At 41.4% G+C, this 27,156-nt stretch overlaps 1 protein-coding gene and 1 pseudogene across 5 annotated transcripts in view; one reads left to right on the forward strand and one right to left on the reverse strand.

The window, feature by feature from the left end:
* The window catches only part of LOC110297661 (ubiquitin carboxyl-terminal hydrolase 29), a 319,430-nt gene that overhangs the window by 286,547 nt on the left and 5,727 nt on the right, over positions 1-27,156 (reverse strand). For 3 of the 5 annotated variants that reach the window (XM_085842367.1, XM_085842363.1, XM_085842366.1), the window contains exon 2: positions 25,005-25,143. The gene's annotated coding sequence lies outside the window, so the exon portion shown is untranslated. Of the gene's footprint in view, positions 1-25,004; positions 25,158-27,156 lie in introns of all 5 variants that reach the window. The other 2 variants (XM_085842365.1, XM_085842364.1) reach the window with 2 other exon arrangements.
* LOC110297656 (dynein light chain Tctex-type protein 2B pseudogene) lies at positions 22,649-23,085 on the forward strand (annotated as a pseudogene).

The following is a 27,156-nucleotide window of genomic DNA, read 5'->3' on the forward strand; positions in this document are numbered from 1 at the left end:
ATTTATCAATCTATAATCCATCTATCTCTTCATCATCTATCTTCTAGTCACCATCAACTTATGTATCTATCATCTGAGTAGCTATCACTTATCATCTATCTATTATTCTGGATCTTATCTCATTAGAAACTGTATTATGTTAGAAATTGTCATATCAAACAGAGCTTGTGCTCATAGATAGCCCCTGACCTAAGGGTGCCCCCCCCCAATTCATACATTCATTCTCCTACACCTGACTTTATCCCTCTTCATCTAATTTAGATTCAATGGTCCATTTTGACAGTCATTCCATTGATATCTAACAAATTAACATAAATGTTGTATCTTAAAAAATGTTCAAGCCCCATGGTGGTAATACAAGCCTTTAATTCCAGCACTCAGGAGGCAGATATCAGTGGAGTCTGAGGTCAGCATGGTCTACAGAGATAGATCTAGGACAGCCAAGGCTAAACAAAGAAACCCTGTTTCTTGGCAGGGAGTAGGTCATAGCCAGGCACCATAGCACATACCTTTACATAGCAAGTTCTAGGGCAGTCAGGGCTACATAGTGAGACCCTTTCTCAGATAAATATGTTTAATGTTAATTTGTCATTTCACAGTCCCATTGGAGGCCAGGAAAGCTCAAATGGACTCTTCACTTATGATTCTCCAGGACTGGATTCTATTGCATAGGCCTTGGAAGAAGAATCAACAGGTCTATCTCTTTGCCATTTATGATCTCAGTAGCGACCCACCTTAGTGATCCTCATCTCCTAAGGAAGAAGTGACTGGTGTGAGGCACCTAGACTTCCTGCCAACATCAGCATCTAATCACCAGCTCTATGGTGAGCCTTGTGAAATGTGGTTCTTCCTACCCTCCTCAAGACTGCAGGCAAAAGCAAAAAATGGTCAAACTCTTTACAAACCTAAGGAACCCTGAGCCAGAACTATCTGGCCAGATCATTGCTGACTTCCTAAACTACAGAAATGACATGAATGCCAAGTATAGTGGCACTCACCTTTAAACCCAGCCCTGGAAAGGCACAGGTAGGTGGATCTCTGTGAGTTCAAGGCTAGCCTGGTCTATATAGCCTACTTTAGACCAGCCAGGGATACAGAGTGAGATCCTGCTTCAAAAAAACAAATATCATGTGGAGAGGTAGTGTAAATACAACTCACACACACACACATACATATATGAAAATCTTTTTGTTTTGTTTTGTTTTACAAGACAGGGTTTCTCTGTGTAGCCCTGGCTGTCCTGGAACTTACTCTGTAGACCAGGCTGGCCTCAAATTCAGAGATCTGCCTGCCTCTGCCTCCCGGGTGCTGGGATTAAAGGCGTGAGCCACCACGACCGGCTCATATATGAAATTCATAAAGAACAAATAAAAATCATGTTTAAGAGGAAGTGGCAGGAGGTAATAGGGTTAATTATTTTAAGCCACTAGGGTTTTTGTTGTTGTTTCTTATATTTCAAAAATGTTTTATTGCCAGGCAATGGTGGCACACAGGTGGTTGTGAGACACTGACCTCATGTCATAGTTTTTAGAGGAGCAGAACACACTCTTAACTACAGGACCATTTCTGCAGCCTCTTTCCTTAAAAAACAAAACAGAACTGTGTTTATAGGTATATGAGTATATGTTTGTGTGTGCGCGCTCACATGCATGTGTGTTTGTATACACACATACATGCCTGAGGATTTGGATACCTGAAAAGCTAGAGTTACAGATGGTTATGAAACTACCCAACGTGGGTGCTAGGAACTAGACCTAGGTACTCTGCAAGAGAAATATGTACTCTTAGCCACTAAGTCATCTCTTCAGCTCCAGGGATTTTCTCAGTTGGGTTCATTGAGATGGGAAGACACCTCCTGACTGTGCAAGGCACCATTGCCTGCTGTGTCTGGGATGAATGAATATGGGGGAGTTAGCTGAGCAGAGACAAGTACAGGATAATCCATTTCTCTCTGTTCTTGACTGTGGATATGAAGTGATGCCTCACATTTCTACCTCCTTGCCCTCCCAAAATGATGGACTGTAGCCTGGTTGGCTTTTTGTTTGTTTACTTGTTTGTTTGTTTTTCAAGAAGCTAAGTTCTCACTATGTAGCTTTGGCTGTCCTGGAACTCACTGTGCACACCAGGCTGGCCTCAAACTCACAGAGATCCACCTGCCTCTGCCTCTCAAGTACTGAGATTAGTGCCACCTTGCTTGGCTTGAACTGGAACTGGAACTATGAATCAAATAAACCCTTCTCCTTTAAGCTGCTCTTGTGAGTGCATTTTATCACAGCAATGGGAAAGGAAATTAAGACAACGTCCATGATCAGTCATCTCTCTATAGCCATCAGCTGCAGGAACTTTTATCCCCAGACCTTAACATATAGTGTATTTACTTTGTCGAAGCACAGTAAGATGACTAATTGCTCACCAAACTCATACACTGAATTCCTCATCCACTCAGCAGGTGACTATAGTTAGAACTAGGGTCTCTTTTAGCGTAATGGAGTTCAGGGTGAATGCTAAGCTACTATGACTAACATCCTTATTAGAAGAAAAGAATGTGACTCAGAAACACGCAGAGGAGCATGTGATCTGACAAGAAGATAGGCACCTGAAAGTCATGAGAGGGAACTGTGGAACAGCCAACCAATTGTAGGTTGGGGGTGGGGAGTAGAAATTAACGAAGAAGACTCTATCAAGTAGGAACATTGCAAGAACCAGAAGACCAGGACATGGGCTCTAAGACGGTGCTTTCTGTATATGACAGGGAAACTTCGCCTGTGAACTCTCAACAACATCGTTGCCTGAACAAGACCAGCTTAGTGATACCACCAGTTGACATGACAATGATGGGGGACCCTCACAAGGCCCCACCTCTATAGGAAGAGCCACAGGCAATTAATAACTACAGAGACATGGAGAATCAGTCTTCTCCAGGGACAACCCCGATAGAGCATACACCCCAAAGCAGTCACATCTGAGCAACACTAAAAGGACTTAACAGGAGGGGTGTGTGTGTGTGTGTGTGTGTGTGTGTGTGTGAGGAATTTGATAGGGACTGGGGAGATGGCACAGGAGGAATTGGATGTGAGGAGGGGGAGGGGTGGAAATGTTGTAAATACAGTTCTCACTTACGAAACTCCCAAAACATTTTCAAAAGAAAGAAAGAAATTAACATACAAAAGGCCCTGGCGGGACAAAACTGGCAGCTTTACTTCACCTGGGCTTCCAGAAATCCGAATGCTCTGAAAAGCCTGAATTGAAGGAACCCAGCGGGGTGGGTATTATGTTAATGACCCATAAAAAGTCACTGCAGACCTCACTGCTCCCCTTGTCCCCATTCAAGCCTTCTGGGAACCAAGCCCTAAGGCAGGCTTGGCGTACCTCTCCCCTCCCCTTAACCTCTCTCCTAAAAAGCTTTCCTCTTCCCAGTAATGATCCACCTGTCTCTCTACAAACACCTGGAAACTTTAGCATCTGCCTTCTAGACTCACATCAGCACCTGGATCTTGGAGTTTTTAGCCTCCAGAAAAACAACAAACAGTTCTGCTGTTTAAGTCCCTGCGTCTGCCAGTACTCTGCTGTGATGGCTCAAACCAATGAATTCAGCTCAGATATCTGAAATTATAAAAAGACAATACTCGATTTACTTCTTCCCACAAGAGAGCTAGGCTAATCCGGAGTCTCTCTGAAGCATGGTACTGTGCTATGAAGGGTCTGGGGGCAGCAGAGGACAGGTGCTGTCCAGCTTTCAAAGACAGAAAAGGACTGACATTAACGTCATCTGCAGAAGTGTGGTCTCTGGAGTGAGACCCCGCTGGATTGGTTGGCATGCAGAGGCGTGTTTATCAGACTGAGTCCATCTTTGATGGGCCCGGCTATCCAAAGCAAAGCAATTGTTTGGCTTGCAGAAGCGTGTCCACCGAGGCAAACCGTCATTGATCAGTTGAACAGGGTTGTATCTGATTCTGATAGCAACTTCCTCCCCTGGCTATGAACCAATATAGCTTTTCCTTAGCTCACGGGAACTTTCTTACTCTTGACATATTGTTTTTCAGGTAACGGTGGCCCCAGTACACTGCAGTGGACTAAGTCAAGGACGGGTGTGCATTACTTGAATGAGGGAATGATCCTTGTTTCACCATGTGTGCCTTGTTGGGAAATTTGCATGAGAATGAGTCAAGGGTGTGCACATGACCAGTTTTAACTTTTGTTTACTTATTTTTTAACTGTAAGATTATATTCATGTATTTATTGTGTGCATGTGTACATATGTACATAATATATGTATAGACATCCATCCACATACGTACACACAGATCTGTGAGGATAAACTGGCACAGGTGAGTCTGGAGCCATCAATCCCTCAGAGCCTACAATTATGCGTCATTTTCTAAGGAACACTAGATCCCTTCAGTTTGGAGTTAAAGATGCTTCTGTCCCAGGAGAATCTGGTGTGACCTGGAAGTGACTTGACAGATTCACTCAAAACCCAAAACCAGAGTAAAGCCAAACCAAACCAAACCAACCAACCAACCAACCAACCCACCCAAACAAACAAATGAAAAGCAAAGAAAAAAGTAGAAGAAATAAAATAAAAGTCAGGGATAAGTAAGGTGACTGACTAGTTCTGGAAAGTTCGGTGATCAATAAAGAGAAAGACAGTGTGTGTGTGACAACATGGAGGTGGCTGTTGACCTTGACGAGAGGGTTTTCGATGGAATGGCAGCAGGTAGACCTGACTGGAGCCAAGCAAAGAGAAAATGTGTGGAGACAATGCAGTCAGCTCTTCAGAGGTGATGTCAGAAGCTGACATAGACCCATGACCATCAGCACACAGAGATCCAGAAAGGAAGTGAAGAGAACCTCAGAGGTTGAGTTGGCCACTTGGATTTTGTTCTGATGGAGGTGCACATCCATACAAGGCTTTGGGCAAAAGGCAGTAATTATAGCTGGACATTCTTTATGATCATTGTGTATGTGAGTGTGTGTGTTCATGTGTGTATGCATGTATTATGTGTATGTGAGTTTTCATGTATTTAAGTATGTGCATATATGTTTATGTGTGTATGTACGTGTTGTGAGTGTATGTGCATATATGTATGTACATGTATATAAATGTGCACATGTATGTCTATGTCTGCAAGAGCATATATGTATGTCTGTCTATGTCTATGTATGTATGTGTATGTATGTAATATGCTATATGTTTATATTAATGTGTATGTTTGTATGTGTGTATATATGTGTGTATATACATGTATGTGAGTGCATTATATATGTATATACTATATATATGTGTGCATGTATGTCTATGTCTATATGAGTATATATGTATGTGTATGCACATGTATATGTATATATAATATGTGTATATTAATGTGTATATGTGTATGTGAGTGTATGTATGTGAGTACATGTGTGTTTGTATTTTTGTATTTGAGTGTGTTTGTATAATATATTTGTATACACACACACACACACACACATATATATGTGTGTGTATGTGTGTAAATGTAATGGCCAGGCTATAAAGGACATCAGATGCCTGGAGAGACATGTTGGCCACAAGGGCGTGGTCATGAGGATAGACACAGACTTAGCATGAGAAGTTGGTGGTCAGCCTTCTAAGGCAAATATGGAGATATGGGCGTAGAGCCCTAAATCAGACTACTCTATCAACCTCCTCCCATTCTTCTCAGAGTCAAGGGAACAACACTGAGAAGAGGTGGGAATGTGAAGTGCTGTCTTCTGGACATGGCATGGCTGTTACAGTCATGAACTCACAGTAGCTGTGGATACCTGCCGAAGACCTGACCAACATCAAACCACTCAGAATTCCCACATAGAAGGGAGAGGCTATTCCCAAGACCCCACCCCTCACTGAGAACCTACTGGTAATAGGTGACTGCTGGGAAAAGGACAGTCAATTCTCTTTGAGGGTATGGTTTTGGTAGCTGACCCATATCCCACTGTCTGTTCCAAAACCATAAGAATATGGGTAGCTATAATTGAACTCAATGTATAATTTTTTTAAAAAGGACATGAATATGGGAGGAAGATTTGTGTGTGTGTGTGTGTGTGCCCAAGGAACGGTCTCAAACAGTCCACATGGAACTGAGAGTCCACAGGAGCCTTCCAGCCAACATCCTCACCTCAGTATGGCCCCTTCATTGCTGAGCTAAATGCCAGGTTGGGACTGAGACATGTCTCCCTTGCTACCTAGTTTGCAGAGCTGGGTGTGTGGATGGGGGGGGGGGGGAGATAGTTCTGCTTAGAAGAGCTGTCCACATGTTTCATAAGAATTCCAGAGATGCAAAGTTCCCAATCAGCAAGAAACCACCCCTGCTACTGATTTTCTGGATCAAACCCTAGTTCCTTATTCTTACCAAATCATTTGCCCATTTCGGGAAACTGATAATCTCCCGTCACTTTGTAACACAAAGGCTCTCCATTTTACAGTGGCTAACATAGAAAATGGCCCCAAGTCATACCCACTGCACTAGATTTCAAACTATACCCCAAGTAATATAAATATTTTCACTGGGATGGTGAGATCGCTCAGTGGGTCAAGCCTGGTGACCTGAGTTTAATCCCCAGAGGCCACAAGGTAGAAGAAGAAAGCCAACACCAGCACACTGTCCTCTGGCCTCCATGCACAGGCCCACAGAATGCATGCCCTTCCCCCACCACACACATAGTAAATAAAAATGGAACTGACTTTTTAAAGGAATAAACTCATTATTTTTTCAACATTCATGATTATGACCTTGTATCAAAGTATAAATGCACACATACATAAATACACAGTGGTGAGTTGTTTGTTTGTTTGTTTAAAGTGTTTCATGAGCTGATAACAACGTAGCTCCCAGAAGTACTCAGGTAGAAGAATTTTTAAGTCAAATGTCTTCCTGTGCTTAAAACCCTCCTACTCTCTCCTGGGGTGTTGTGACAAAGTGGGCTTCCAGCTAAAGCACCTCAGAGACCTTTGCAGGATCCAACATGGATTTTTATTTCAGAAAGGTCACAGAGAATGGGTTAAAGGTACAAATGCCAGAGGAGAGGACGAGTGGCAGGAGTCCAAGTCGAGGGTGTGGTGGCCTTCACTATGTTGGAAACAGTGAGGTGAAGGATGAGGAACAAATTATTTTAGGAGACAGCACCAGGGAGCCTGGTGATGGATGGGACATACCAGGTGTGGCAGGGACAACATCCATGTTCCTGCCCTGGGTCCCTAAGACAAACTATGGTTAAGAATGTGTGGATACTAAGTCCTCTTCGAGTCAGAGTCTGATGGCCACTTCAATTCTGGAAGGAGGTAAAGTGTTCCCTGTCCAGCAGGAAAGACATTAAGTTCAGAAAGTAGTTTTTTTTTTTTGTTTGTTTGTTTATTTGTTTTTGTTTTTGTTTGTCCCTTGTGGAACTCCGTGAAAGTTCCAAATGGTTCAAAAGTCAGGGGAAGGTTTGAGGAGATGGCTTGAATGGTAAAAGACTTGATTTACCATCTTGCTTTACATGAGGACCTGAGTTCAAGCCCTCAACATCCACATGAAAACGTCAGCTATGGTGACAAAGCTGTACTGGATCTCAGAACTAGAGGCAGAGTCGGGAAGATCCCTGAGGCTCATGGGCCAGCTAGTCTAATGGAATGTGTAAATCCAGATTCAGAGTCTCTCAACACCCTATCTCAAAGTTAAAGAAGACTTCTGTTGTCAATTTTTGGTTGACACAAAGTAAAGTAAGTCTGTGACACAGCCCTGGGGTCCCAGCTTCTGGGGAAGCTGAGGTAAGAGGGTCACAGGTGCAGCTACCCACTGGGCAATCTTGCCTGCATCAGCTTGATAGTTTATTCAAGGGGAGGAGTGATGAGATCAATTGTGTTTTTTTTTTTTTTTTAACCAGAAATTAAGATATCAGACTTATCCATGTGGAGACCCCAAGAGCTAGTGAAATAATACTAAAGAGGTCAGAAGAGAGTGGGTTTCAAGGTTGGTTCAGAAGCCACATGGGAAGCCTGTAGGTATTGGCACATGCCTTTAATCCCAGCACTCTGGAGGCAGAGCCAGGCAGAACTCTCGAGTTAGAAGCTAGCCTAGTCTACAGAACAAGTTCCAGGACAACCAGGGCTACATCAAGAATCCCTGTCTCAAAAAAGCAAAAAAAGAGAAACCACGTAGAAGACTCTGATTCCTTCTCCTGAAAGGGATCCAATATAAAAACAGTTTTGATGATCCTCAAAACTAAAGCTCTTAAAACCTTCCAGGGACCACTGGAGGAGGTAACTTGGTAGAAGAACCAAGGACTACTGGAGAGGTCGTTTGGTAGCTTGACCAGCATGGAGGAGGTCCTAGGTCAATCTCTGGTAACAGACACAAATAAGTAAAAAAATAAAACCTTACCAAACCAGAAAAACTTGTCTAAGATCAAAGATGTGACCCTGATCAGTTTACTATTTCACAATTCCCTCCTCTAAGTCTTGTCCAAATGACAAATTCTTAAGAACACCAGACTGGTGATCTAGCTGACATGGAGCAAGAAGGAATGTCCATAGAGCAAAGACTAACACAGCAAGAGACGAGACTTTGACTTTGTTGTGGCCACAATAGTTATCTACCCGGATGGATATTCATCCCTCTAGCAGGGAGAGAATATATCACTTGTGAATGGATTGGTGAGCTCAGAAAAGCAAGAACACCATGCAACAAAGCATTGTGCTGATCACTTTATCAATGTTTCTAAAGAGGCAAGGAATTGGCAAACTATGAGTCAAAATGGGTTCATAGTCTGTTCTTGTAGGACCCACAAACCATGATTTTCTTGTTTGTCTGTTTGTTTTTGAGATAGGGTCTCTGAGACAGTCAGAGTGGGCATGGCTTAAGAATGGAGTAACCAGGGTCTAGAGATGGCTCAGTAGTTAAGAGCACTTGTTCTCAGAGAGGAACTGGGATCAGTTTCCAGCACCCACATGGCAGCTCACAACTATCTGCAACTCTAGTTCCAAGGGACTCAACACCTTCTGGCTTCTGAAGCCATACATGTGTTATACACATATGCAGGCAAATAGTCATTTTCATAAAATTATTTTTAAAATCTTTTTAAAAAAATGGAGTGACCAGATCAAATTTGAGCCATTTTTTTCTTTTGAAAGATGACTTTTGTCACATGACCCAGAAGGAAAGGAAGCAATCCTAGGCAGAATACTACAATAACAGAAATTGTGTGTGTGTGTATGTGTGTGTGTGTGTGTGAGAGAGAGAGAGAGAGAAAGAGAGAGAGAGAGAGAGAGAGAGAGAGAGAGAGAGAGAGAGAGAGAGAGGAGGGAGGGGGGGAGACAAGAGACTGAGACAGAGACAGAGAGGGGTATATGTGTGAGTGTGGGCATGTGCCCAGTGCCTTTCTAGAGACTGAAGAACAACTTTTGTTCTGGTCTATCCTTTCTACCTCATTTTTGAGGGAGATCCTCTTTTGTTTTGTACTATGCTGCATGCCGCATACTTAATGTTAGCTGTCCAGCAAGCTTCCAGGAGAGTCTCTTATCTCTGTTCCTCATCTTGCCAAAGGAATAGTGGGATTACAGATGTACAGATTTTTTTTTTTTTTTAAAGCATTCTGGTATTGAGTACTGGTCATCAGACTTGAATGGCCAGGGTCTTTTACCTACAGAGCCATCTTGCTAGGCCCGGACAGATTATATTTATGACTATTAATTACACTGACTATATGTCTGGAATTTTTATTTACTTCAGTTAATAAATTCTTCTTTTTATTGAAGCCAAATTGAAGTTAAAAATCTTGCTTTAGATCCCAGGTCATTTATGTATTTTCCTCTTTTTTTCCCTGGTGACAGTAAATTCTATGAGACAGATGGTAAATATATCTTGTTCATTGGTACAGTCTCCTTGCCTAAAACCATGTCTGACATTGCTCAGTGTATGTGAGTGTTTTTATTATTCATTTGGTATTGGTCTCACCCCAATCCCAGCAGGCTCATTTCCATGCAATACAATGTTTGGCTTCATTTTAACTCATTTCTACATGCCCCAGACCCTAGTATATATTCCATATATAATAGCTCCCTTGTACCATAAGAAATAAGAGACTAGATGCCACATCTGTTTTAATCCTGTGAGCCCAGCATGGCCTAGCATACAAAACCCCATTCCCTAATCCTCATTGGTAGAGTGATAGACTAAATGGATTGATAAATGGTAAACTTGAATGAAGTTAATGCCACTGTGGTTGGTAGAAGCTTCTGGAATGAGAATCTGTGACTTTATAGGGTCTACAAATAGTAGCCAACTTTCTCCAGATCTGGAGAGAGCAACAAAATTCTTGCATAAGCTAACAGTGAGTTAGTCAGGGATTCAGGGAGCCCTCCCTTCCCCCACCAATTTAGGTTGTCTCCAATTGTTCTGGTTTAGACCCTTTCAAGAGCTGTTAGCTGTTGTTAGCCAGAGTCAGGTTCACTCTGTTACCATGGAAACTGCAGCTGGAGTGGGAAAGGAAGGGATTGAAAATTTCCAGCTCTTGAGACAGGCTGGGAGGAGGTAGGAGGTGGGAGAGGAATCTGACCAGCATACCTTCGTCATCTTCTCGGGTCTCAAATAAACTTAACATTCAATGTTTAATGAAGGTATGAGACCAGAAATCATTCATGTGCACATTTTCTCTCTCTGTCTCTGTCTCTCTTACACACACACACACACACACACACACAATTAAAAGAAAAAAAATTAAAACAGGATGTAGTACCAAGCAGCCCAAGTTTATAAATTGCTGGGTGTTTTTTTGTTTTGTTTGTTTGTTTGTTTTTGGTCAGGCACAGTTTCTGGTCTCCCTTGTAACTGTGTGGTTGTTGGAGGTGCATGTTTATTCATTCCCTTGCAATACAGCTTTCTTTTCTCCTCCAGTGCTTTTTCTAAAAGTATTAAGTCTTCTCTCTCAGTTGCATTGCTGTATTAGAGTGCTAGACAAAGTACAGGACAGCCAGCAGATCCAAATTGGACATCATTCTTGTGTGTGTGTGTGTGTGTGACTGTTTATGCAAAATTCAAATTTAGCTGGGCTAGTCTGTGTTTCTTTTGTAATTTCTTAAATCTGGACGCCCTAGCTCTCACACTACTTTTTTGCTGCTTTGCAGCAGAGGCAACATTGGTTTTTATCAACTCCTCTAGAAGACCACTCACCATACAGTAGAACAGTAGACCACTGGTTCTCAACCTTCCTGATGCTGCCACCCTTTGATACAGTTCCTCATGTTGTAGTGACCCCCCCCCACCATAAAATTAACTGTAATTTTGCTACTGTTATAAGTCATAATGTCATAAGCCTTTGAAGATAGAGGCTTGCCATAGTGGTCAAGACCCACAGGTACACAACGGCTGACGTGGACTCAGGCCTTAGTCATTGGGAGAATAGTTACTGAGTGGGTTAGGGATACAGTTCAGTTGACAGAGTGCTTTCCTAGAATGAATAAAATCCTGAGTTGGACCCCCAAGACTCAGGATGAGCAGGCAAGATGATCAGAGGTTCAAAATCATCTTGGCTATCATAGCTAGTTTGAGGCTAGCCTGGACTTCATCAGATTTTGTCTTTTAAAAGAAGAAAAGAAAAAAGAAGCTAGATGGTTGGTGGTACTCACCATTAATCCCAGCACTATTTTAATCTTAGGAAGTACAGATGAAATGCTAACATTATTACTCTGTACAAAACACATGAAATACTAACATGTTGAACAAATAATAGCATGAGATTAAATTTTAAGCTACTAACACATTTCATTTAAGATTCACTATGTAGTCGGTGATGGTGGTGCACACCTTTAATCCCAGCACTCAGAAGGCAGATCTTTGAGTTTGAGGTCAGCCTGGTCTACAAAGTGAATTTCAGCACAGCTAGAAATACACAGAGAAACCCTGTCAAGAAAACAAAAAAACAAACAAAAAAAAACCCCCCAAAAACAAAAACAAAACAACAACAAAAAACCCCCACAAAATAAATAAATAAAAGAAAACGATAGAAAGAAAACAGAGAAAAAACATGTCATAGAACACCTATTCCCTCAGATCCTTGGGTATAATACATAGAGGCCGTCAGAGGAATTGATGAGGAGCCTATAGCTAAGGGCTTGTGCAAAGACTGGCAGCCTGACTTGGAAATAGACGGGAAAGCTGGGGCAAGAGGCATGCGCAGAGCAGAGTAACTGAGAAACTTCAGCTCATAGGCTTCCAAGCAGGGAGGTATCTCATGTGGCTGCCCTCAGCAGCCCATTGGGAGGCAAGGATTCAGTTGATGACAGCACAGCCCAAGTTCCCTAAAGGTTAAAAGATCCTAGATCCAAAGAGTAAAGAACAGTAAAAGCCCAGGGCCTTCTCCAAGGGTACCCTCACCCACGCCACGCCAAGTACCTTTGCACTACAACTGCCTGCCCTGTTCTCTCTCAGAACTTGGCGTTCCTAATTAGCATCGACCAGAGGAGGAGAAACCCCTAAGAGGCTTAGCGAGGGGTCTGAGGATTCTTTGCCAAGGTAACTGACCTTTAAAGCTTTATTGAGATTTGATTCACGGAAGTCAAAACTGCACCAAGCATACGATTCAGTGTTACTGCTTCAAGGAAATTTATAAAGTGGTAGTTCCTCGCTCTCGACCTCTTTCCGGATCAGCTGTGGGTCATCGCCAGCATTAGTTCTCTGAACACCTCCACCCACCCCTCACAGGAAAAAAAAATCCCCTTTTTACCAGCCCATTTGTGTGGGTTGTGGCTCCCAGCCGCAGGGAAGCCTCCATCCGTTTGTCTTTAGGCTTTCCATTCCCAGCATCTCATAGAAGTGTAATCTTCACTATTTACCATCCCTTCTTTTAACTAGTCGAGGTTGCAGTTTTATCAGGAGTTTGGTATCCCTCTTAAATGGTTTGAGAAGCTCAGAACCGCACTGCTGGAGATTCAGGTGAGTTGTGGAGAATACTGAGTGTGACTAGAAAAAGGAGGGCTGCCCCCCGCCCCCCCCCACCCCAGTCCCATCCTACTCCCAACCCCCATCCTTAAGTTTGGCTTCTTTGGCCAATTTCTCTTTACCATGGATTGAACACATGTTTGTTATTTTTTATTTTACTGTCGGGAAGACTGTTAAGGATGCTCTCTTAGTTCTCTGCCTGGCTTGGCTTTAGATCCAGGCCCTCTCCCTTGCTAGTAAAGCAATTCTCGTGTTTTAGTTCTCTGGGAACACCGGTTTCTGGATTAAACGAGTTATTGAAGAGAAAGTGACTGCATAGATTCAGCCATCTGGCTGAAAACATTTCCTCTCTGTTTCCTGCAGGGATTCTTACTTCCATGTATGTATCCATCCACCTATCAACCTCTTCATGAACTCACAAATAAAATAAAATTTAAAAACGAAACAAAAGAAAAAACAGGCTGGATGTGATGGAAAATGCTCTTAGTCCCTGCACTTGGTAACAAAGGCAGAGAGTTCTCTATTAGTTTGAGACCAGCTTGGTCTACACGGAGACTTCCATGCCAGTCAGGGCTATATAGGAGACCCTGTCTCGAAAACAAACAAACAAAAAGAAAAGGTAAAATCCTCACCAACGCTCCATGGCTTCAAAATGGCAATTTTAACTGTATAGAAGTCTACTGAGATATATAAAGTTTGGAACGGAGCAGGTGTTTGAGTGGTTATATTAATCTAGCTGTGCGATAGTTTTATTTATGAGCTCATTATCTCTAGTCTTAGAAAGGAATACTTAAAAGTATTACCTTTCTGTTAATTTTTGTGTGTGCATGTGTGTGGGTACATGCCTACCACAACGTGTAAATAGAGGCAGGAGGACAACTTTCAGGGATTTCTTTCTTCTTCCATTGTACGGGGACCAGGGGATCAAACTCAATCGCTAGGCTTGGCAGCAAATTCTATTACCCACAGATCTATCTCATCGACCCATTTAGACAGGGTCTCTAGGCCAGGGTGCCCCTTCCCCCCATCTAGCTAGGTAAGTGTGACCCTTACGTAGCTGTCTCCATTTTTTGCTGTGCTGGAATCACAGGCCTACACTGCTATGTTTGGTTGTATGTAGTAATGAGGATCGAACCCAGGGCTTTGAACATGTTAGACAAACATTTGACCAACAGATCTATACCCCTAGCTAGGATCCTGTGTTTGGGGAAAAAAAAAAGAAATGGTGGTATTAAATTTTGTTAATAAGCTCACTTAAAAAAAAAAAAAACAGTCCAGGTCAATTTGTAATACAAAATTATTTGCTCACTTGCAGTTGATGGAAATTTAATCCTCCCTCCCCCCAAGATTATTTTCATAATTTTGGTACTTAATATTTTTCTAATAACAGCTGTTCAACTCTGGAAATGAGGTGTCTGCTTTATGCATGCAGGTTTACTTGATATAATCAAATGCTAGAGCATTAAGAGGGTACGTAGTCTGTGGAGGTAGAAACATGGGTTAGAGTCCCAACTTCTCTTCTTTTTCTTAACCTTTTGGGGCCCGGGCTTCATCCACAGAAGTGGGTAACAATGGCAGGCCACCTTCCCTGGCTGTCAGGGGGATTAGCTAGAAATGTCTGACTGAGCTCAGCACCTGGCAGCGGAGGGGACATTGCGCAACTGTCAGCTGTTGTTATTTTCATTATGCTGAGTTCCTTCCAATTAAAATCACTCGGGGATCATAAACCGCTGTGAACCAGTTAATTAAAACGAACTGGGAAGAACTCCACTGGTTTCTAGGCCTTGGCACGCTTTGTGGGCCGGATGAGTTATCTGTTCCTTGAAAGTTGAAGGAAGTTTCTGCGCCTGCTAAAGTCACCATTTCCAGTCATGCCTTTTCCTCCCTTTTGAGGGGTGGGGTGGGGAGATACTTATGAAAATACTCCCCTGACATTTAAATTAGAGTTTTAAATTTTAATCCTAAGAATGGGGTCAGCCAACTCTTTCTGTAAAAAACAAAATGGCAAAATTTCAGACTTCATGGCACATGCAGTGCCTTATTTCTTAGGAATTATTTTAAAATTGTGTGTGTGTGTGTGTGTGTGTGTGTGTGTGTGTGTGTATACATGCCAAGTACCAATTGACTGCAAAGGGTACGAGATGTTGTTAGATTTTTGGAACCTGAAGCTACCAAGTGGTTTTGAGCTGACATGTGGGTGCTGGGAATTGAACCCGGGTTTTCTGGAAGAGCAGCCAGTGCTCTTAATCACAAAGCCATCTCTACAGCCTTACAATCTGGGTTTTAATGGTGACCAATTACTTAACCATTGAGCCATGTGATTTTAGAGCCAGTACCCAAGGCTCTCTGTATCTGTTCTCCTCTGTAAAATGGGATTTACTGGTCATAACTACTGTAGACTGGTGTCATGCGGGTTTGGTAAGTGAATAGCTATAAAGTGCTTAGAACCATGCCTGCCGTTTATCAGTCATTAGCTTTATTACTTCAAAATAAGATATATTCGGGGTTTCAAGTGCCTGTGCTATGTTATTAAGATCTCTCTCTCTCTCTCTCTCTCTCTCTCCCTCTCTCCCTCTCTCCCTCCCTCCCTCCCTCCTTCCCTCACTCCCTCTCCTTTTGATGCTCTTAGGATGTATAATGTATGTGAATTATTCCTTGGGAGGGTGGAGGAAGTTGTCTATAAGCTGACAAGGGCTTGGAGCACATTTTGATGAAGGCATTCCTTTGACATTGCCAAGTTCTTAGAATCTACCTTTCCAGAATGATACATTTCATTATGGCTTTCAAATTTAATAGTCTAGAAATGTACCCAGTGGTTATTGAAGAGTTCAGGCATCTGGCAGATTTGGAATTCATTCCGAGACCTGCCATCCACACTAACTTGTAACCTGGAGGGGGATTAAAAAAAAAAAAAAGACAGTAACCTTTCAAGGCTCACCTCTCTTCTATAAAAGATGGACAGAAAGAGCAGTTATGCCATAGAGCTCTTATAGTAATTAAGTACACCGTGTGTAAAGAGTCTGGGGTGGGGCGGCCTACACAGTGTAAAATTTTAATAAGTGATAGTTATTATTTTTACTATCCTCTAGGGCATTCACTCAGGAAGTCCCATGTAAGATTAAAAGCCATTTGCTGAGTTCTTAAATGAACAGTGTTCTCCTCTTACTGTAGGTCTGAAATGTCTACCTGTGGGGCCTGGAAAAATGGCTCAGCTGTTATGACTGTCTATTGCTCATACAGGGAACCAGAGCTTGGTTGCCAGCATTCAGCACCCAAGCAGCTCACAACTGCCTGTAACTGCAGCCCCAGAACACCCCCTCCCCCCTCTCTCACAGTCTTTTCCACTCACTCTTTTTCTTTTTCTTACTTTAAAATATGCCTAATTGTATAAGAATTAATTGGTTCCTGAAGCTTGCCTTCACGAGCCTGTTAGCTGTGCTTTCTCAAGGGTGGGCATTTCTGATGCTCAAGTGTGTGGGAATGTTTTAGAACACAGTAAGCAGTAGAGACAGAACCAGATTGAAATCTTGTCTTTCCCACCTTCTAGGTTCTGAACTTGAGTACATAATATCCTCTGTGGGTTACAGGCTTCTTATCTTTAAAACAAGCATATTGGTTTCAGTTTCAATAAGGCTGCTGGGTGGATTAATGTAGCCATATGTATATTTTTAATATCAGCTTTATTAAGCCATGATTCACATACCTAAGATTCACCCATTGCAACTGTATGATTTGGTAGCACCAAGTGTACACCAAGAGTCACCCAGCTATTACTGCAATCAATCTAAAGAAACCCTGACCTATGATCCCTGTTTTCTCTAGCCTTAGGCCATTAAATTTACTTTATAAATTCTCCTACTCTTGACATTTGTGTAATGAAATCATCTGATAGATGGGATTTGTATGACTGGCTTCTTTTGCTTAGAAAATTGTTTTCCAACTTCATGCTATCGTGTGTATCAGGACTTCATTTTTATTTTATTATGGGTGTTTTGCCTGCATGTATGTCTGTGTATCACATGCATGCCTGGTGCCCAAAGAGGCCAGAAGAGAGTATTGGATCCCCTGGAATTGTTGTGATCCATCATATGGGTGCTAGGCATGGCACCTCTGTCCTCTGGAGGAATAGTCTTAATTGCTGGGCCATCTCTCCTAACCTCTCTGCTTCTTAACCACAGATACAATGATACAATATGACCAGCAGTTCCTCCCACTCCAACTGAAGGACTGAGCTCCTGCAAACTCCAGCTTCTCTGCCATGATGGACCCTATCCTGAAACTGTGAGCTGAAATAAACCCTTGCTTAAGTTGATTTTCTCATGGTATTTTAGCTCAGCGACTGGAGAAATAGCCAATGCAGCATGCCTTCTGTCTTTTGAAAAGACACCTGAGAAGTCTGGGTAGACTAATAGTCCTATGATACTTAAAGGGAGCCACCCGTCAAACTGAGATTTCAACTGCTGCTCCCCTAAAAATGAGTGCAGTTCTTTATGGTTTTCCAGCTCAGTGGCACAGAATTATGATCGTGGTTGAAGAGTCTGACCTCTGGAGTGACTAGTTACTCAGCTTTGAGCAAGCTTCCATTTCCTTATATTGAAATATAGATGAGGGTGCTGGAGAGGTGGCTCAGAAATTAAGAACACTTGCTGCTCTTGTAGAGGACCTGACTTTTATTGTCAGGATCCATGTTGGGCAGCTCACAACCACCAATAACTCCAGATCTCGGAGATCCCATCCATATTTCTGGCCTCTGCACATCTCTCTCTCTCTCTCTCTCTCTCTCTCTCTCTCTCTCTCTCACACACACACACACACTTTAAAATAAAAATAAAAATATATTAGTGGGGATATCTGACTCAAATATTGTGAGGATTAACAGCAAAATATATATGTTGCTTGATGCATATCTTATACTTAAGTTCTGAATAAATACTTATTTTTATTTCATGGATTCTATAGAGTGCTAGGTTATCGTGTGTGTGTGTGTGTGTGTGTGTGTGTGTGTATGTGTGTATTTATGTGTGTTGTGTCAAAGGATGTGTGTGCACATGCTTTTTTTGTGTTTTTGAGATAGGGTTTCTCTGTATAACCCTGGCTGTCCTGGAACTCACTCTGTAGACCAGGCTGGCCTTGAACTCAGAAATCCGCCTGCCTCTGCCTCCCGAGTGCTGGGATTAGAGGCGTGTGTGTGCCACAGCGCCTGGCTATGTGTGCACAAGCTTGATATGTGTGAGTGTTCAAGCAGGTGAAGGCCCAAGGGTGACATTTAGCATCTTCCTCAATTACAGTCCCTTTACTGAGGCAGATTCTCCTCAATCAAAATTTTCAAATCTATATTTACACTTGCTGATTTGTGTTTTACTTAAAGATTTTGCATTTATCTACTCACTGTGACAGTGACACAGGTGTAGAGGTCAGAGGATCATGTGCGGACGGGAGTTGGGTCTTTCCTTTTGCCATGTAGATCCTGGAGATGGAACTCCAGCTGAGCCATCTTGGTAGCTCATATTTAATTTTTCTCTCCCTGTTGTCTTTACCCATTCTCTTTAGCTTTGTCCTGTGGTATTGCCAAATAGGAATGTGTTTTCTCTTTTGCCTCAGTGACATAAAATTGTGGCTGTGGAAGCCAAACTCCTAGTTTTGACCATGTCCTAAAGCATTGACATGTGTGTTTGTATATGTGTGTGCATACTGCATGCATGAAAGTGTGCATATGTGCACACATGTGAAGGCCAGAGGACAACCTGCAGGAGTCAGTTCTCTCTCTCTCTAGCTTGTGGGTCACAGAATGGAACAGAGATCGGCAGCGTTGATAGAAAGTGCCTTTCTCTGCAAGAGCCCACCTGGCTGTTCTTTGAATATTTGGATTTAGCAGCAGTATGAAAAAGTCAGTTGTCTTTCCTGTGAATGTTTTAACTTTAGATTGTGTATCTCCTTGTACAGGTGAAAAAAAAAAGAGCCCTAAATTTAAATTTTTCTTTAAGAAAGCTTGGTTGTATTTTCATCACTGAAGATTGTAACACAGATATGTATATGAATTACAAACACACATACACACACACCCCAACACAGTCCCAAGAACTTGTTTATTTATTTTGTAAATTAGTGTTTATTGTAATCTGACTATTCAAGCAATGAGCCAGCTAGTCCTGAGGACGTCCAGAGCTCTGGCGGAGACCTCCGGAGTCCCCACTTAACGGCTCCACTTACTTTAGAATAAGCAACTCAGCTGTTACATAGCCCAGAGTCTGCTTCCTCTCGGCCGTGCCTGTGTCTTGCATCTCAGATATCCACTAAATAAAACTCCTGTCAGCCCAGTCTCCCCAAACACGATTACAGGGGCAATGTCTAATGCCTTTTCTCTTTGCCACACATATACAAATCATTAGCAAGATTTATTTATGTAGCCTTCAAAGAAAGTCTTGAAATCGTTCTCTTCTCCCTGTCTCTGCTGTTTCTGTGCTCGGAGCTCTGCTGTTCTTTATCTAGGCAACTGCTTCATGACAGGCCCTCCCTGCTCCCTGTCCTTCCTATTTCTAATCTCCCAGTTCTCTGCAGAACAGCCACAATCATCTCACAAAAGTATTTAGACATGCCTTACCGTATTTAGGATTTTAGGATTACATTTTTTAATAGCTTTTGCTTTTTTTCTCTCTACATTTTAATTTTTCCGTGTGTGTGTGTGTGTGTGTGTGTGTGCGTGTACATATTTGTATTTGTGAAGATATGTGGGGAGTGCATGTGCTTGTATGTGTGTATATTTGTATTTGTGAGTATATTTGAAGGGTGCATCATACATGTATGGAAGTGAATGCGTGTGTGTGTGTGTGTATGTGTGTGTGTGTGTGTATGCCCAACACTGATATCCACAGTTTCCCTCCATCAGTCTGCCATGTTATTCATTAAGCCTGGACCTTTCCAGCAAACCCAGAGTTCTCTGTTAAGGCTAGTTATGCTAGTCAGTTGGCTTTGCAGACCTCCATCTCTGCTTTTCCAGGCTACACTTGCAGGTATGCTGCCATGCTCACTCAGCATTTATTCTGGTTCTGGTGATCCAAACTGGTTTTCTTGCTTAAGTAGCTAGCAAGTGCTTGAACCACCGAGCCATCTTCCCAGCTCTTTATGTTTGTAATTAAATGGGAAGTCTTTATGTTGGCCCTGAGTCCTGGGGGAGTTATCCACTCTTCCACACCCGTGCAATCGCATCCACCCCCCTTTAGGCCCCACGTTGTCCTTCAGACATTCTCATGGTTTGTCTCCCTGCCTGCTTTGCTTTCTTTCCTTCTCTCTTTCATTTATTTTTCTAGCATTTTTGGGTTTGTACAGGGCAACTGTATCCATCTGGGACGTTCCCACACCTACCTGTCTCTTCTTACAATTTAGTCTTAGCTTCTCCTCTTTCTCACAGAGGCCTTTTCTGATCCCCCTCCGGGTCCAGCATAGGAACAACCCCCCCTCCCCTATGTGAGTCCCTTCCTCCTAAACACTTAACATGCTATTTACAAGTTTATCTGCCAGCTTACCTGCTGGATGTGCCTTCCAAGCTACAGACTAACATCTCTAAAGGCATACATAACTAAATACATGAATTCACATGGGGACCACTTTAATTTCATGCACGAGGAGCCATGCACACAGCCTGGCATTTTCCCTTATCAGTGGTAGGTGCCCAAATAGTAATTGAAGGACAGCTAAATCCATTTTTTGCTTATATGGACTCTGCCTATTGATATCAATGCCTTCTTACGATAGCTTGGCTTACATTTTATTTCTGACTTCAGGACCCAGAGAGTACAATTTGCATTCATTGGGAATTGTATTTTGAATTTTAATTTTTTTCCCACAGGGTAGCAATATGTATTATGACGATCTCTAAGGAATCTGGGCAGGAAGCCATCACTCCCAATGAGCTACATGATCATGAGGCTAAACAACAGATATCTTCTTTTTAAAGTTTTAATTTATTTTGCCCCCTTTGGGACAGAGTCTCATGTAGCCCAAGCTGGACTCAAACTTACTATGTAGCTAAGGATGACCATGAACTTCTGAATCATCTGTCTTGACCTCCCGATTGCTGTGATTATGGGTGTGCGTTACCACATGTAGGTTTGTGTAGTGCTAGAGGTCAGACCTAGGGCTTCGTGAAGGCTAGACAACTACTGTACCAAATAAGCTACATCACCAGCTAAAAACAGATATCTCACCGTGTTCTGTATTATTAAACTATGTTTGGTAGGTGGAATTTTTAAAATTTAATGTATTTAATATGTATGAGTATTTAGCCTGCATCTATGTGTACCATGTATGTGCCTGGTATTCAAAGAGTCCAGAAGAGGTCATTAGATCCCTTGAAACCAGAAGGTGATAGTGTGAGCACCGTGTGGGTGTTGGGACTTGAACCTCAGTCATCTTTAAGAGCAACAAGTTCTCTTAACTGCTAAGCCATCTCTCAGCCCCTAGAGTTATTTTGAACTTGAGATATTTTCACTTTAGAGTGAAAGGATTTATTTGTACACAGTGTCATCATAAATAGAGGGTGCCTGTAGTTTTATCTAAAAGTAAAATCACTGGGGCTGGAGAGATGGCTCAGTGGTTAAGATCACTTGCTGCACAGGACCCAAACAACCATGTGGGACATGAAGGTGACTACTGTCTGTAACTCCAGCTGCAGGGACCCTTCACCTTTTCCTGGTCTCCTTGAACCTGACACTCAAGTTCACACGTTCTGTGCAAGCTCTCTCATGCATGTGTATACATGTGCATCTTAAAAATAATAAAACTGAATCTTAAAAAAAAGAACTAGAAAATATAGCCAAGTAGATAGTTAAGAAGGAGATTGAATCTATGATTCAAAACTTCCCAAGAGAGAAGCCCAGAACGTGAAGACCTTAGTTGTAAATTCGACCAACTACTTGAAGACAAAGCAGTGTTAAGATATCACATTCAAAAGTACCGCAGAGAAGGAACGTTCTTATATCTATTTCCCAAGGGCAGCGTTACGCTAACACCAAAGCTCGGCCAGGACACTACCAGAAAATACAGGACACTATTCATAATGACTACAGGTGCAAAAATCTTCTGCAAAACACCAGGAGATCAAATTTATCCCATTAAAGGATCATGTAGTGTGTCAAGGTGGAAGGGAATGGTGTGTGTATGGTCATGAGGAAGGATGGCTTAACAATCAACCACAAGTCAAGCACCGTGACAAACACTTCAATGGAACATGGTCACCCCAAAAGTCTGTAGATGGACAAAGAAGACTTAAGTCAAGTTCGACATCCTTTCAGAATAAAAGGCCAGTGATTTAAGTGTGGGAGGAGTGTACCTCAGCATCACAAAGGCCATGTTTAGCTAACATACAGTAAAATAATGATGGCAAAACAAAATCATGAAAGTTTTTCCTCTAAGAATCAAGACAAAAAACACTTTGGGGTAGGGTGAGGTGGGAGACAAGATCTTTCTATGTGGCTTTGGCTGTCCAGGAGCTCCCAGTGTAAATCAGGCTGCCCCTGAAACTCACAAAGATCCTCCTGCTTCTGCCTCCCATATGCTGAGATTACATGCTTGACTTGCCACTGTGCCTGACAAGACAGAAATGCATTCTTTTACCACTTCTTGCAATCAGGATCCTGATGCAGAACAACTGCATCAGGAAAAACAAAAGGGGGCCTTCCTTCTAGAGAGCTGCTGGATCCAGATTCAGGGATATGGCTGTGTCCTTCCATGGCCAGTCCTTAAGGGCTCACCCTTCTGAGGGCTTGTGCAAGGTCAACAAGAACTCAGAGGAGCCTGAGAACACCTATATTCTGAGGCCCATTTTCCAGCAAAGGTTTAGACCCTCTGTGGTTAAAGACTGCATCCATGCTGTGCTCAAGGAAGAATTGGCAAGTGCTGAATATGCTCCAGATGAAATGCCTCAACACACAAAACGTCTATCAGAAATGATTAAAGATAAGCTAAAAGAATTGGGATATGACCGGAATAAAATGGTGGTGCAAGTGGTGATTGGAGACAGAGAGGTGAAGGAGTATTCATGGCTGCTCGCTGTTTCTACGATGCAGACACAGACAACTCCACTTACGATTTTTTCACGAACAACAGCTTATTCTGTGTTGTGGCGGCATTTGGTTGTTTCTACTATTGAATCTTTGGAAAGTGACTGTGACTTCAAGGCAACCTTACCTTTTTTATATTGTTAAATTTCCTTGACCAAATAAAAATAAATTGGTATTTTGGTACCAAAAAAACAACAACAACCCCCCAAAAACAAATAAACAAAAAAATGAAAAAAGAAAGAAGAAGAAACAAAAGGCATTACAAGATAAAGAAGATGATCTGTCTGTAGCTGACAAGTTCTTTTATACAGAAAGCTTTAAAGATGACCAAAAAAATCATGTGACAGAATTAATAAATTGCTTTAATAAGGGTAAAGTTGCAGGACACAAAATCAACACAGAGAAATGAGTACCTTTTAATTAACAGTGGAGTTTGGGGGGTGGGGGGGAAGAAAAGAGGGCCTACAAGATTGCTCAGTGGGTCAAGGTGGTTGCGACCAAGCCTGACTACAATCTTAGTTCAACATCCTGAATCCACATGGTGAGAGAAGAGAACCAAGTCCTGAAAGTTGTCCTCTGACCTTTACATACCAAGATGTGGACACAGACACACACACACACACACTTAGATTCCAAATAAGACTATTTGTCTTTTAGACATTTAAAAAAAATGCTTGATACCTAACTCACAAATAAATATGTAAGTAAGTAAGTAAATAAATAAATAAATGGAATTATGAAAAGCCAATTTGAAACTTCCCCACAATAGAGGAATTGTACAGTGCAAAGACCATGTATAAAATGAGAGAAAATCCACATAAGCCTTATACCTAGCAAGGAGCTAGTATCCGAAATACACAAGTAACTCAATAGCAACAATAAAAATTATTTTTTAAAAATAAAATAACTTTCTTCTAATTAGCTGTCTGACAAAGACATCGCACCGCTTGTTTAAGGAGGACACTCAGACGTGACCCAGTCCCAAACGTCACCCATGCCAGTGAGCTGCTGCAGTTACAAAGGTTGAGACGAGGCCCTGAAACTTTGCTTTGGTTTTATGTTTGTCACCGTCACTTACGCATTTATGTACTTAGCTACGACACACACATACACACATGCGCACGCGCACACACACATATTCACACACACAAAGAAAACTACAACAGATTAAAAACTAGAAAAGCACTTATCTTTATAAATCACATGTTGTTTACCTGCCTTCTGCCCCTCCTTATCACCTATAACCCTTACTTGATCTCCTTTTTAAATATTACACTATATATATCCACACTTATATCTCTCTGTGTACATAACAATTTACTAATATATATAATATATACATATGTATATAAATATTACAAACACATATATACATACACATGTATACATCATAGGCTGGGATCTACATATGGAGACCAAGGTACTGTGTTTTCTTTTTCCTGGAGTTTGAGTCACTTCTTTCCTATTTTCCAATTCCACCCATTTTTCTGCAAGACTTGTGACTTCTGTTTCTTCACAGTTGAGTAATATTCCATCCCTCTTCCCCGCCCAAGGAATTTTAAAATGACAATGACGACAAAGGACTCCAACAGACATTTATCAAAAGATGCCATCAGGTACATTAAAGCACGCTAGCGTTAATAATCACGGCAGAAAGGCAAGCTAAAACCAGGATGAGATGTCACCTCATACCTTCTAGAACGACTGATATAAAACCAATATATGGTCATGGGTGTGGAGAGAAGAGAGGTCTTGTTAGATAATGTAAATAAATATACCCATTATAAAAAGCAATGTGGAGGTTGATAAGTATATACCGAAGCATAACCATTGGCATGGCATAAATATAAGCTATCGTGATCCATTGGTTCATACCTACCTTAAAAGGCAAGAAATCAAACAGTTTTAAATGTACATTTACTAATTTAAAATAGTAGTGATAAAGCCACCACAAGCTAAGATAACACTTTAAGTTAAAGAAGAAAACTGACTTTTTGAGACAGATTACCTGGTAGCATCGTTTTACATCTCGGCAAATGTCTTCGGTGTCAGACTTGATAGGGAACAGCTGGAATTTTCATTTGCTTGAGCCTTCAGCCTGTTATGGTATCACAGGTCATATAGCCTCAGGAAAATGGCACTGTACGCTTGGAAGCAACAACTGTTATAAGCAACAAAGACAATACTGTGTGTGCTCATGTGTACGTGTGTATGCAGGCAAATACTAGGAGTCATTGTCCCTTGTCGTCTTCAATCTCTTCATTTTATATTTTGAGCCAAGGTCTCTCATTGAACTCAAAACTCACCAATTAGGCTAAACTTGCTGGCCAGTAAGCCCCAGGGATGGTTCTGTCTCTGTCTCTCCAGCACTAGGATTACAAATATGTTCTGTGACCATCTCTTTATTGTGCAGGGGGTCGAACTCAGGTCTTCACACTTACAGCACAAGTGCTCTGCTGACTTAGCTATCTCTACATCCTAAACAGAAATAATTTTGATTAATGTAGTCCTGTGAATCTGTTGATTGATACGCTGAGCAAAGGTCTACTTTAGTATAAATTTGGAATGAGAGAGGTAATTTTACAATAGTATTTAAAATATGTTAATGATAGAGATATTTAATGACAGTGGATAAATTTTTTTCAATTTTAAAGTTTCTACTAGAATGTTTTATATGTATTATAATATATATGTATGTGTGTGTGCGTGCGTGTGTGTATGAATATATATATGTATATATATATTATATATTATATATAAACATTTTATGGATACTGTATCTTTCAAGAATCTTAAAAGCAGACACTAGAGAGATGGACCAGAAGTTAATGGTGCTTGTTGCTTTTGCAGAGGACATAGGTTCAGATCCCAGAACTCCAGTTCCAGGGGGAATATAATACCCTGTTTCAGGCTCTCTAAGATACCTCATACATATGAGGCAAATATGTATAGATAGGCAAAACACCCATACGCATTTAAAAAAAAAATCTAAAAAGTAGAACTGTAAAAAGCAACAAACTGCTTTCATAAAGAAAAGGGGAAACTATTATCATGCTCTAAGAGGTGGAGAAAAATAGAAATGAGGTGAAAATAGAGGGCTGGCTAAGAATTCTGCCGAATAGAAGAGAGATATCACATCCCAACTGGTCACTGATATCCCAACCATGTTCCTATATGAAAGGCTGTGGCAAAAAAAAAAAAAAAAAAAAAAAATCCAGCAGTCTTAGAAAGAGGCATTGTGCCTGACAGGAAGGTCTCATCTCCAGTATTAGATTGCAAAGGAGTAATATTGTCAGGACAAAGAGAAAACTTATACGCAGCATCCTTAAACCCCTTACCTGGCTCTGCAGACACTCAAAATACTTTAAAATATCTTTTAAAGGTGTTGAAATGGGGAGTAGGGTGAACCTGGAAGAAAGGAGGGGGGTCACTTAAGAATGAATGCCTTGGCAATCCATCAGACCATATGATTAATATTTTCTACTATGGATTTTGGGGTAGTTGGAGGTTAAAGGGTATAGCTAGCTGGGTGCTGTGGTGCATGCATTTTAATCCTAGTGCTCAGGAGGCAAAGAGGGGCAGATTAAAGTCTGTGAGTTTAAGGTTAGCCTGGTCTACATAGCAAGTTCTAAGACAGCCAGGGCTACGCAGTGAGACCTTATCTCAAAACAAACAAAAAGCCAAACCTAACTGGAAAAAAAACCAAAAACAAAAAAGGTATAACAAAATGATGATAGAGATGAGAAATTCAATGCATTGTTAAGGTATGCCATAATCTTTGCTTTAATACATTTAGTATTTTTTAATGTCTTTTTTTTATAAATTAAGAATTTAAAGAATTAATAGAAAATAAATAAAAGAATAGAACAAACAAACAGAAGGAAATAAAAAACAATAAGGTAAATTCAGCCAACCCAACAAAAAGCTGGAAAGGAGAAAATGAAAAAGAAGAGGCATATTAAATAAATATCTCAGTAATTACAAGTGTAAAAGGATCTGTTCCCTGGTGTAATTTAACAAAAGGACTCTGGACTTGTTCACACCTAACAATGTGACTTTGAAATACTTAAAGCAAAGATTACAAGAAGCAATGGATTAAAAGAAGAGGCATATTAGTGTGTACTAATTGGAACTATTTAGAGTGAATGGATAAAGCAGGC

This window comes from Mus caroli, unplaced genomic scaffold, assembly GCF_978045245.1.
Source record: "Mus caroli unplaced genomic scaffold, Mus_caroli_1 scaffold_8, whole genome shotgun sequence".
Lineage (NCBI taxonomy): Eukaryota > Metazoa > Chordata > Mammalia > Rodentia > Muridae > Mus > Mus caroli.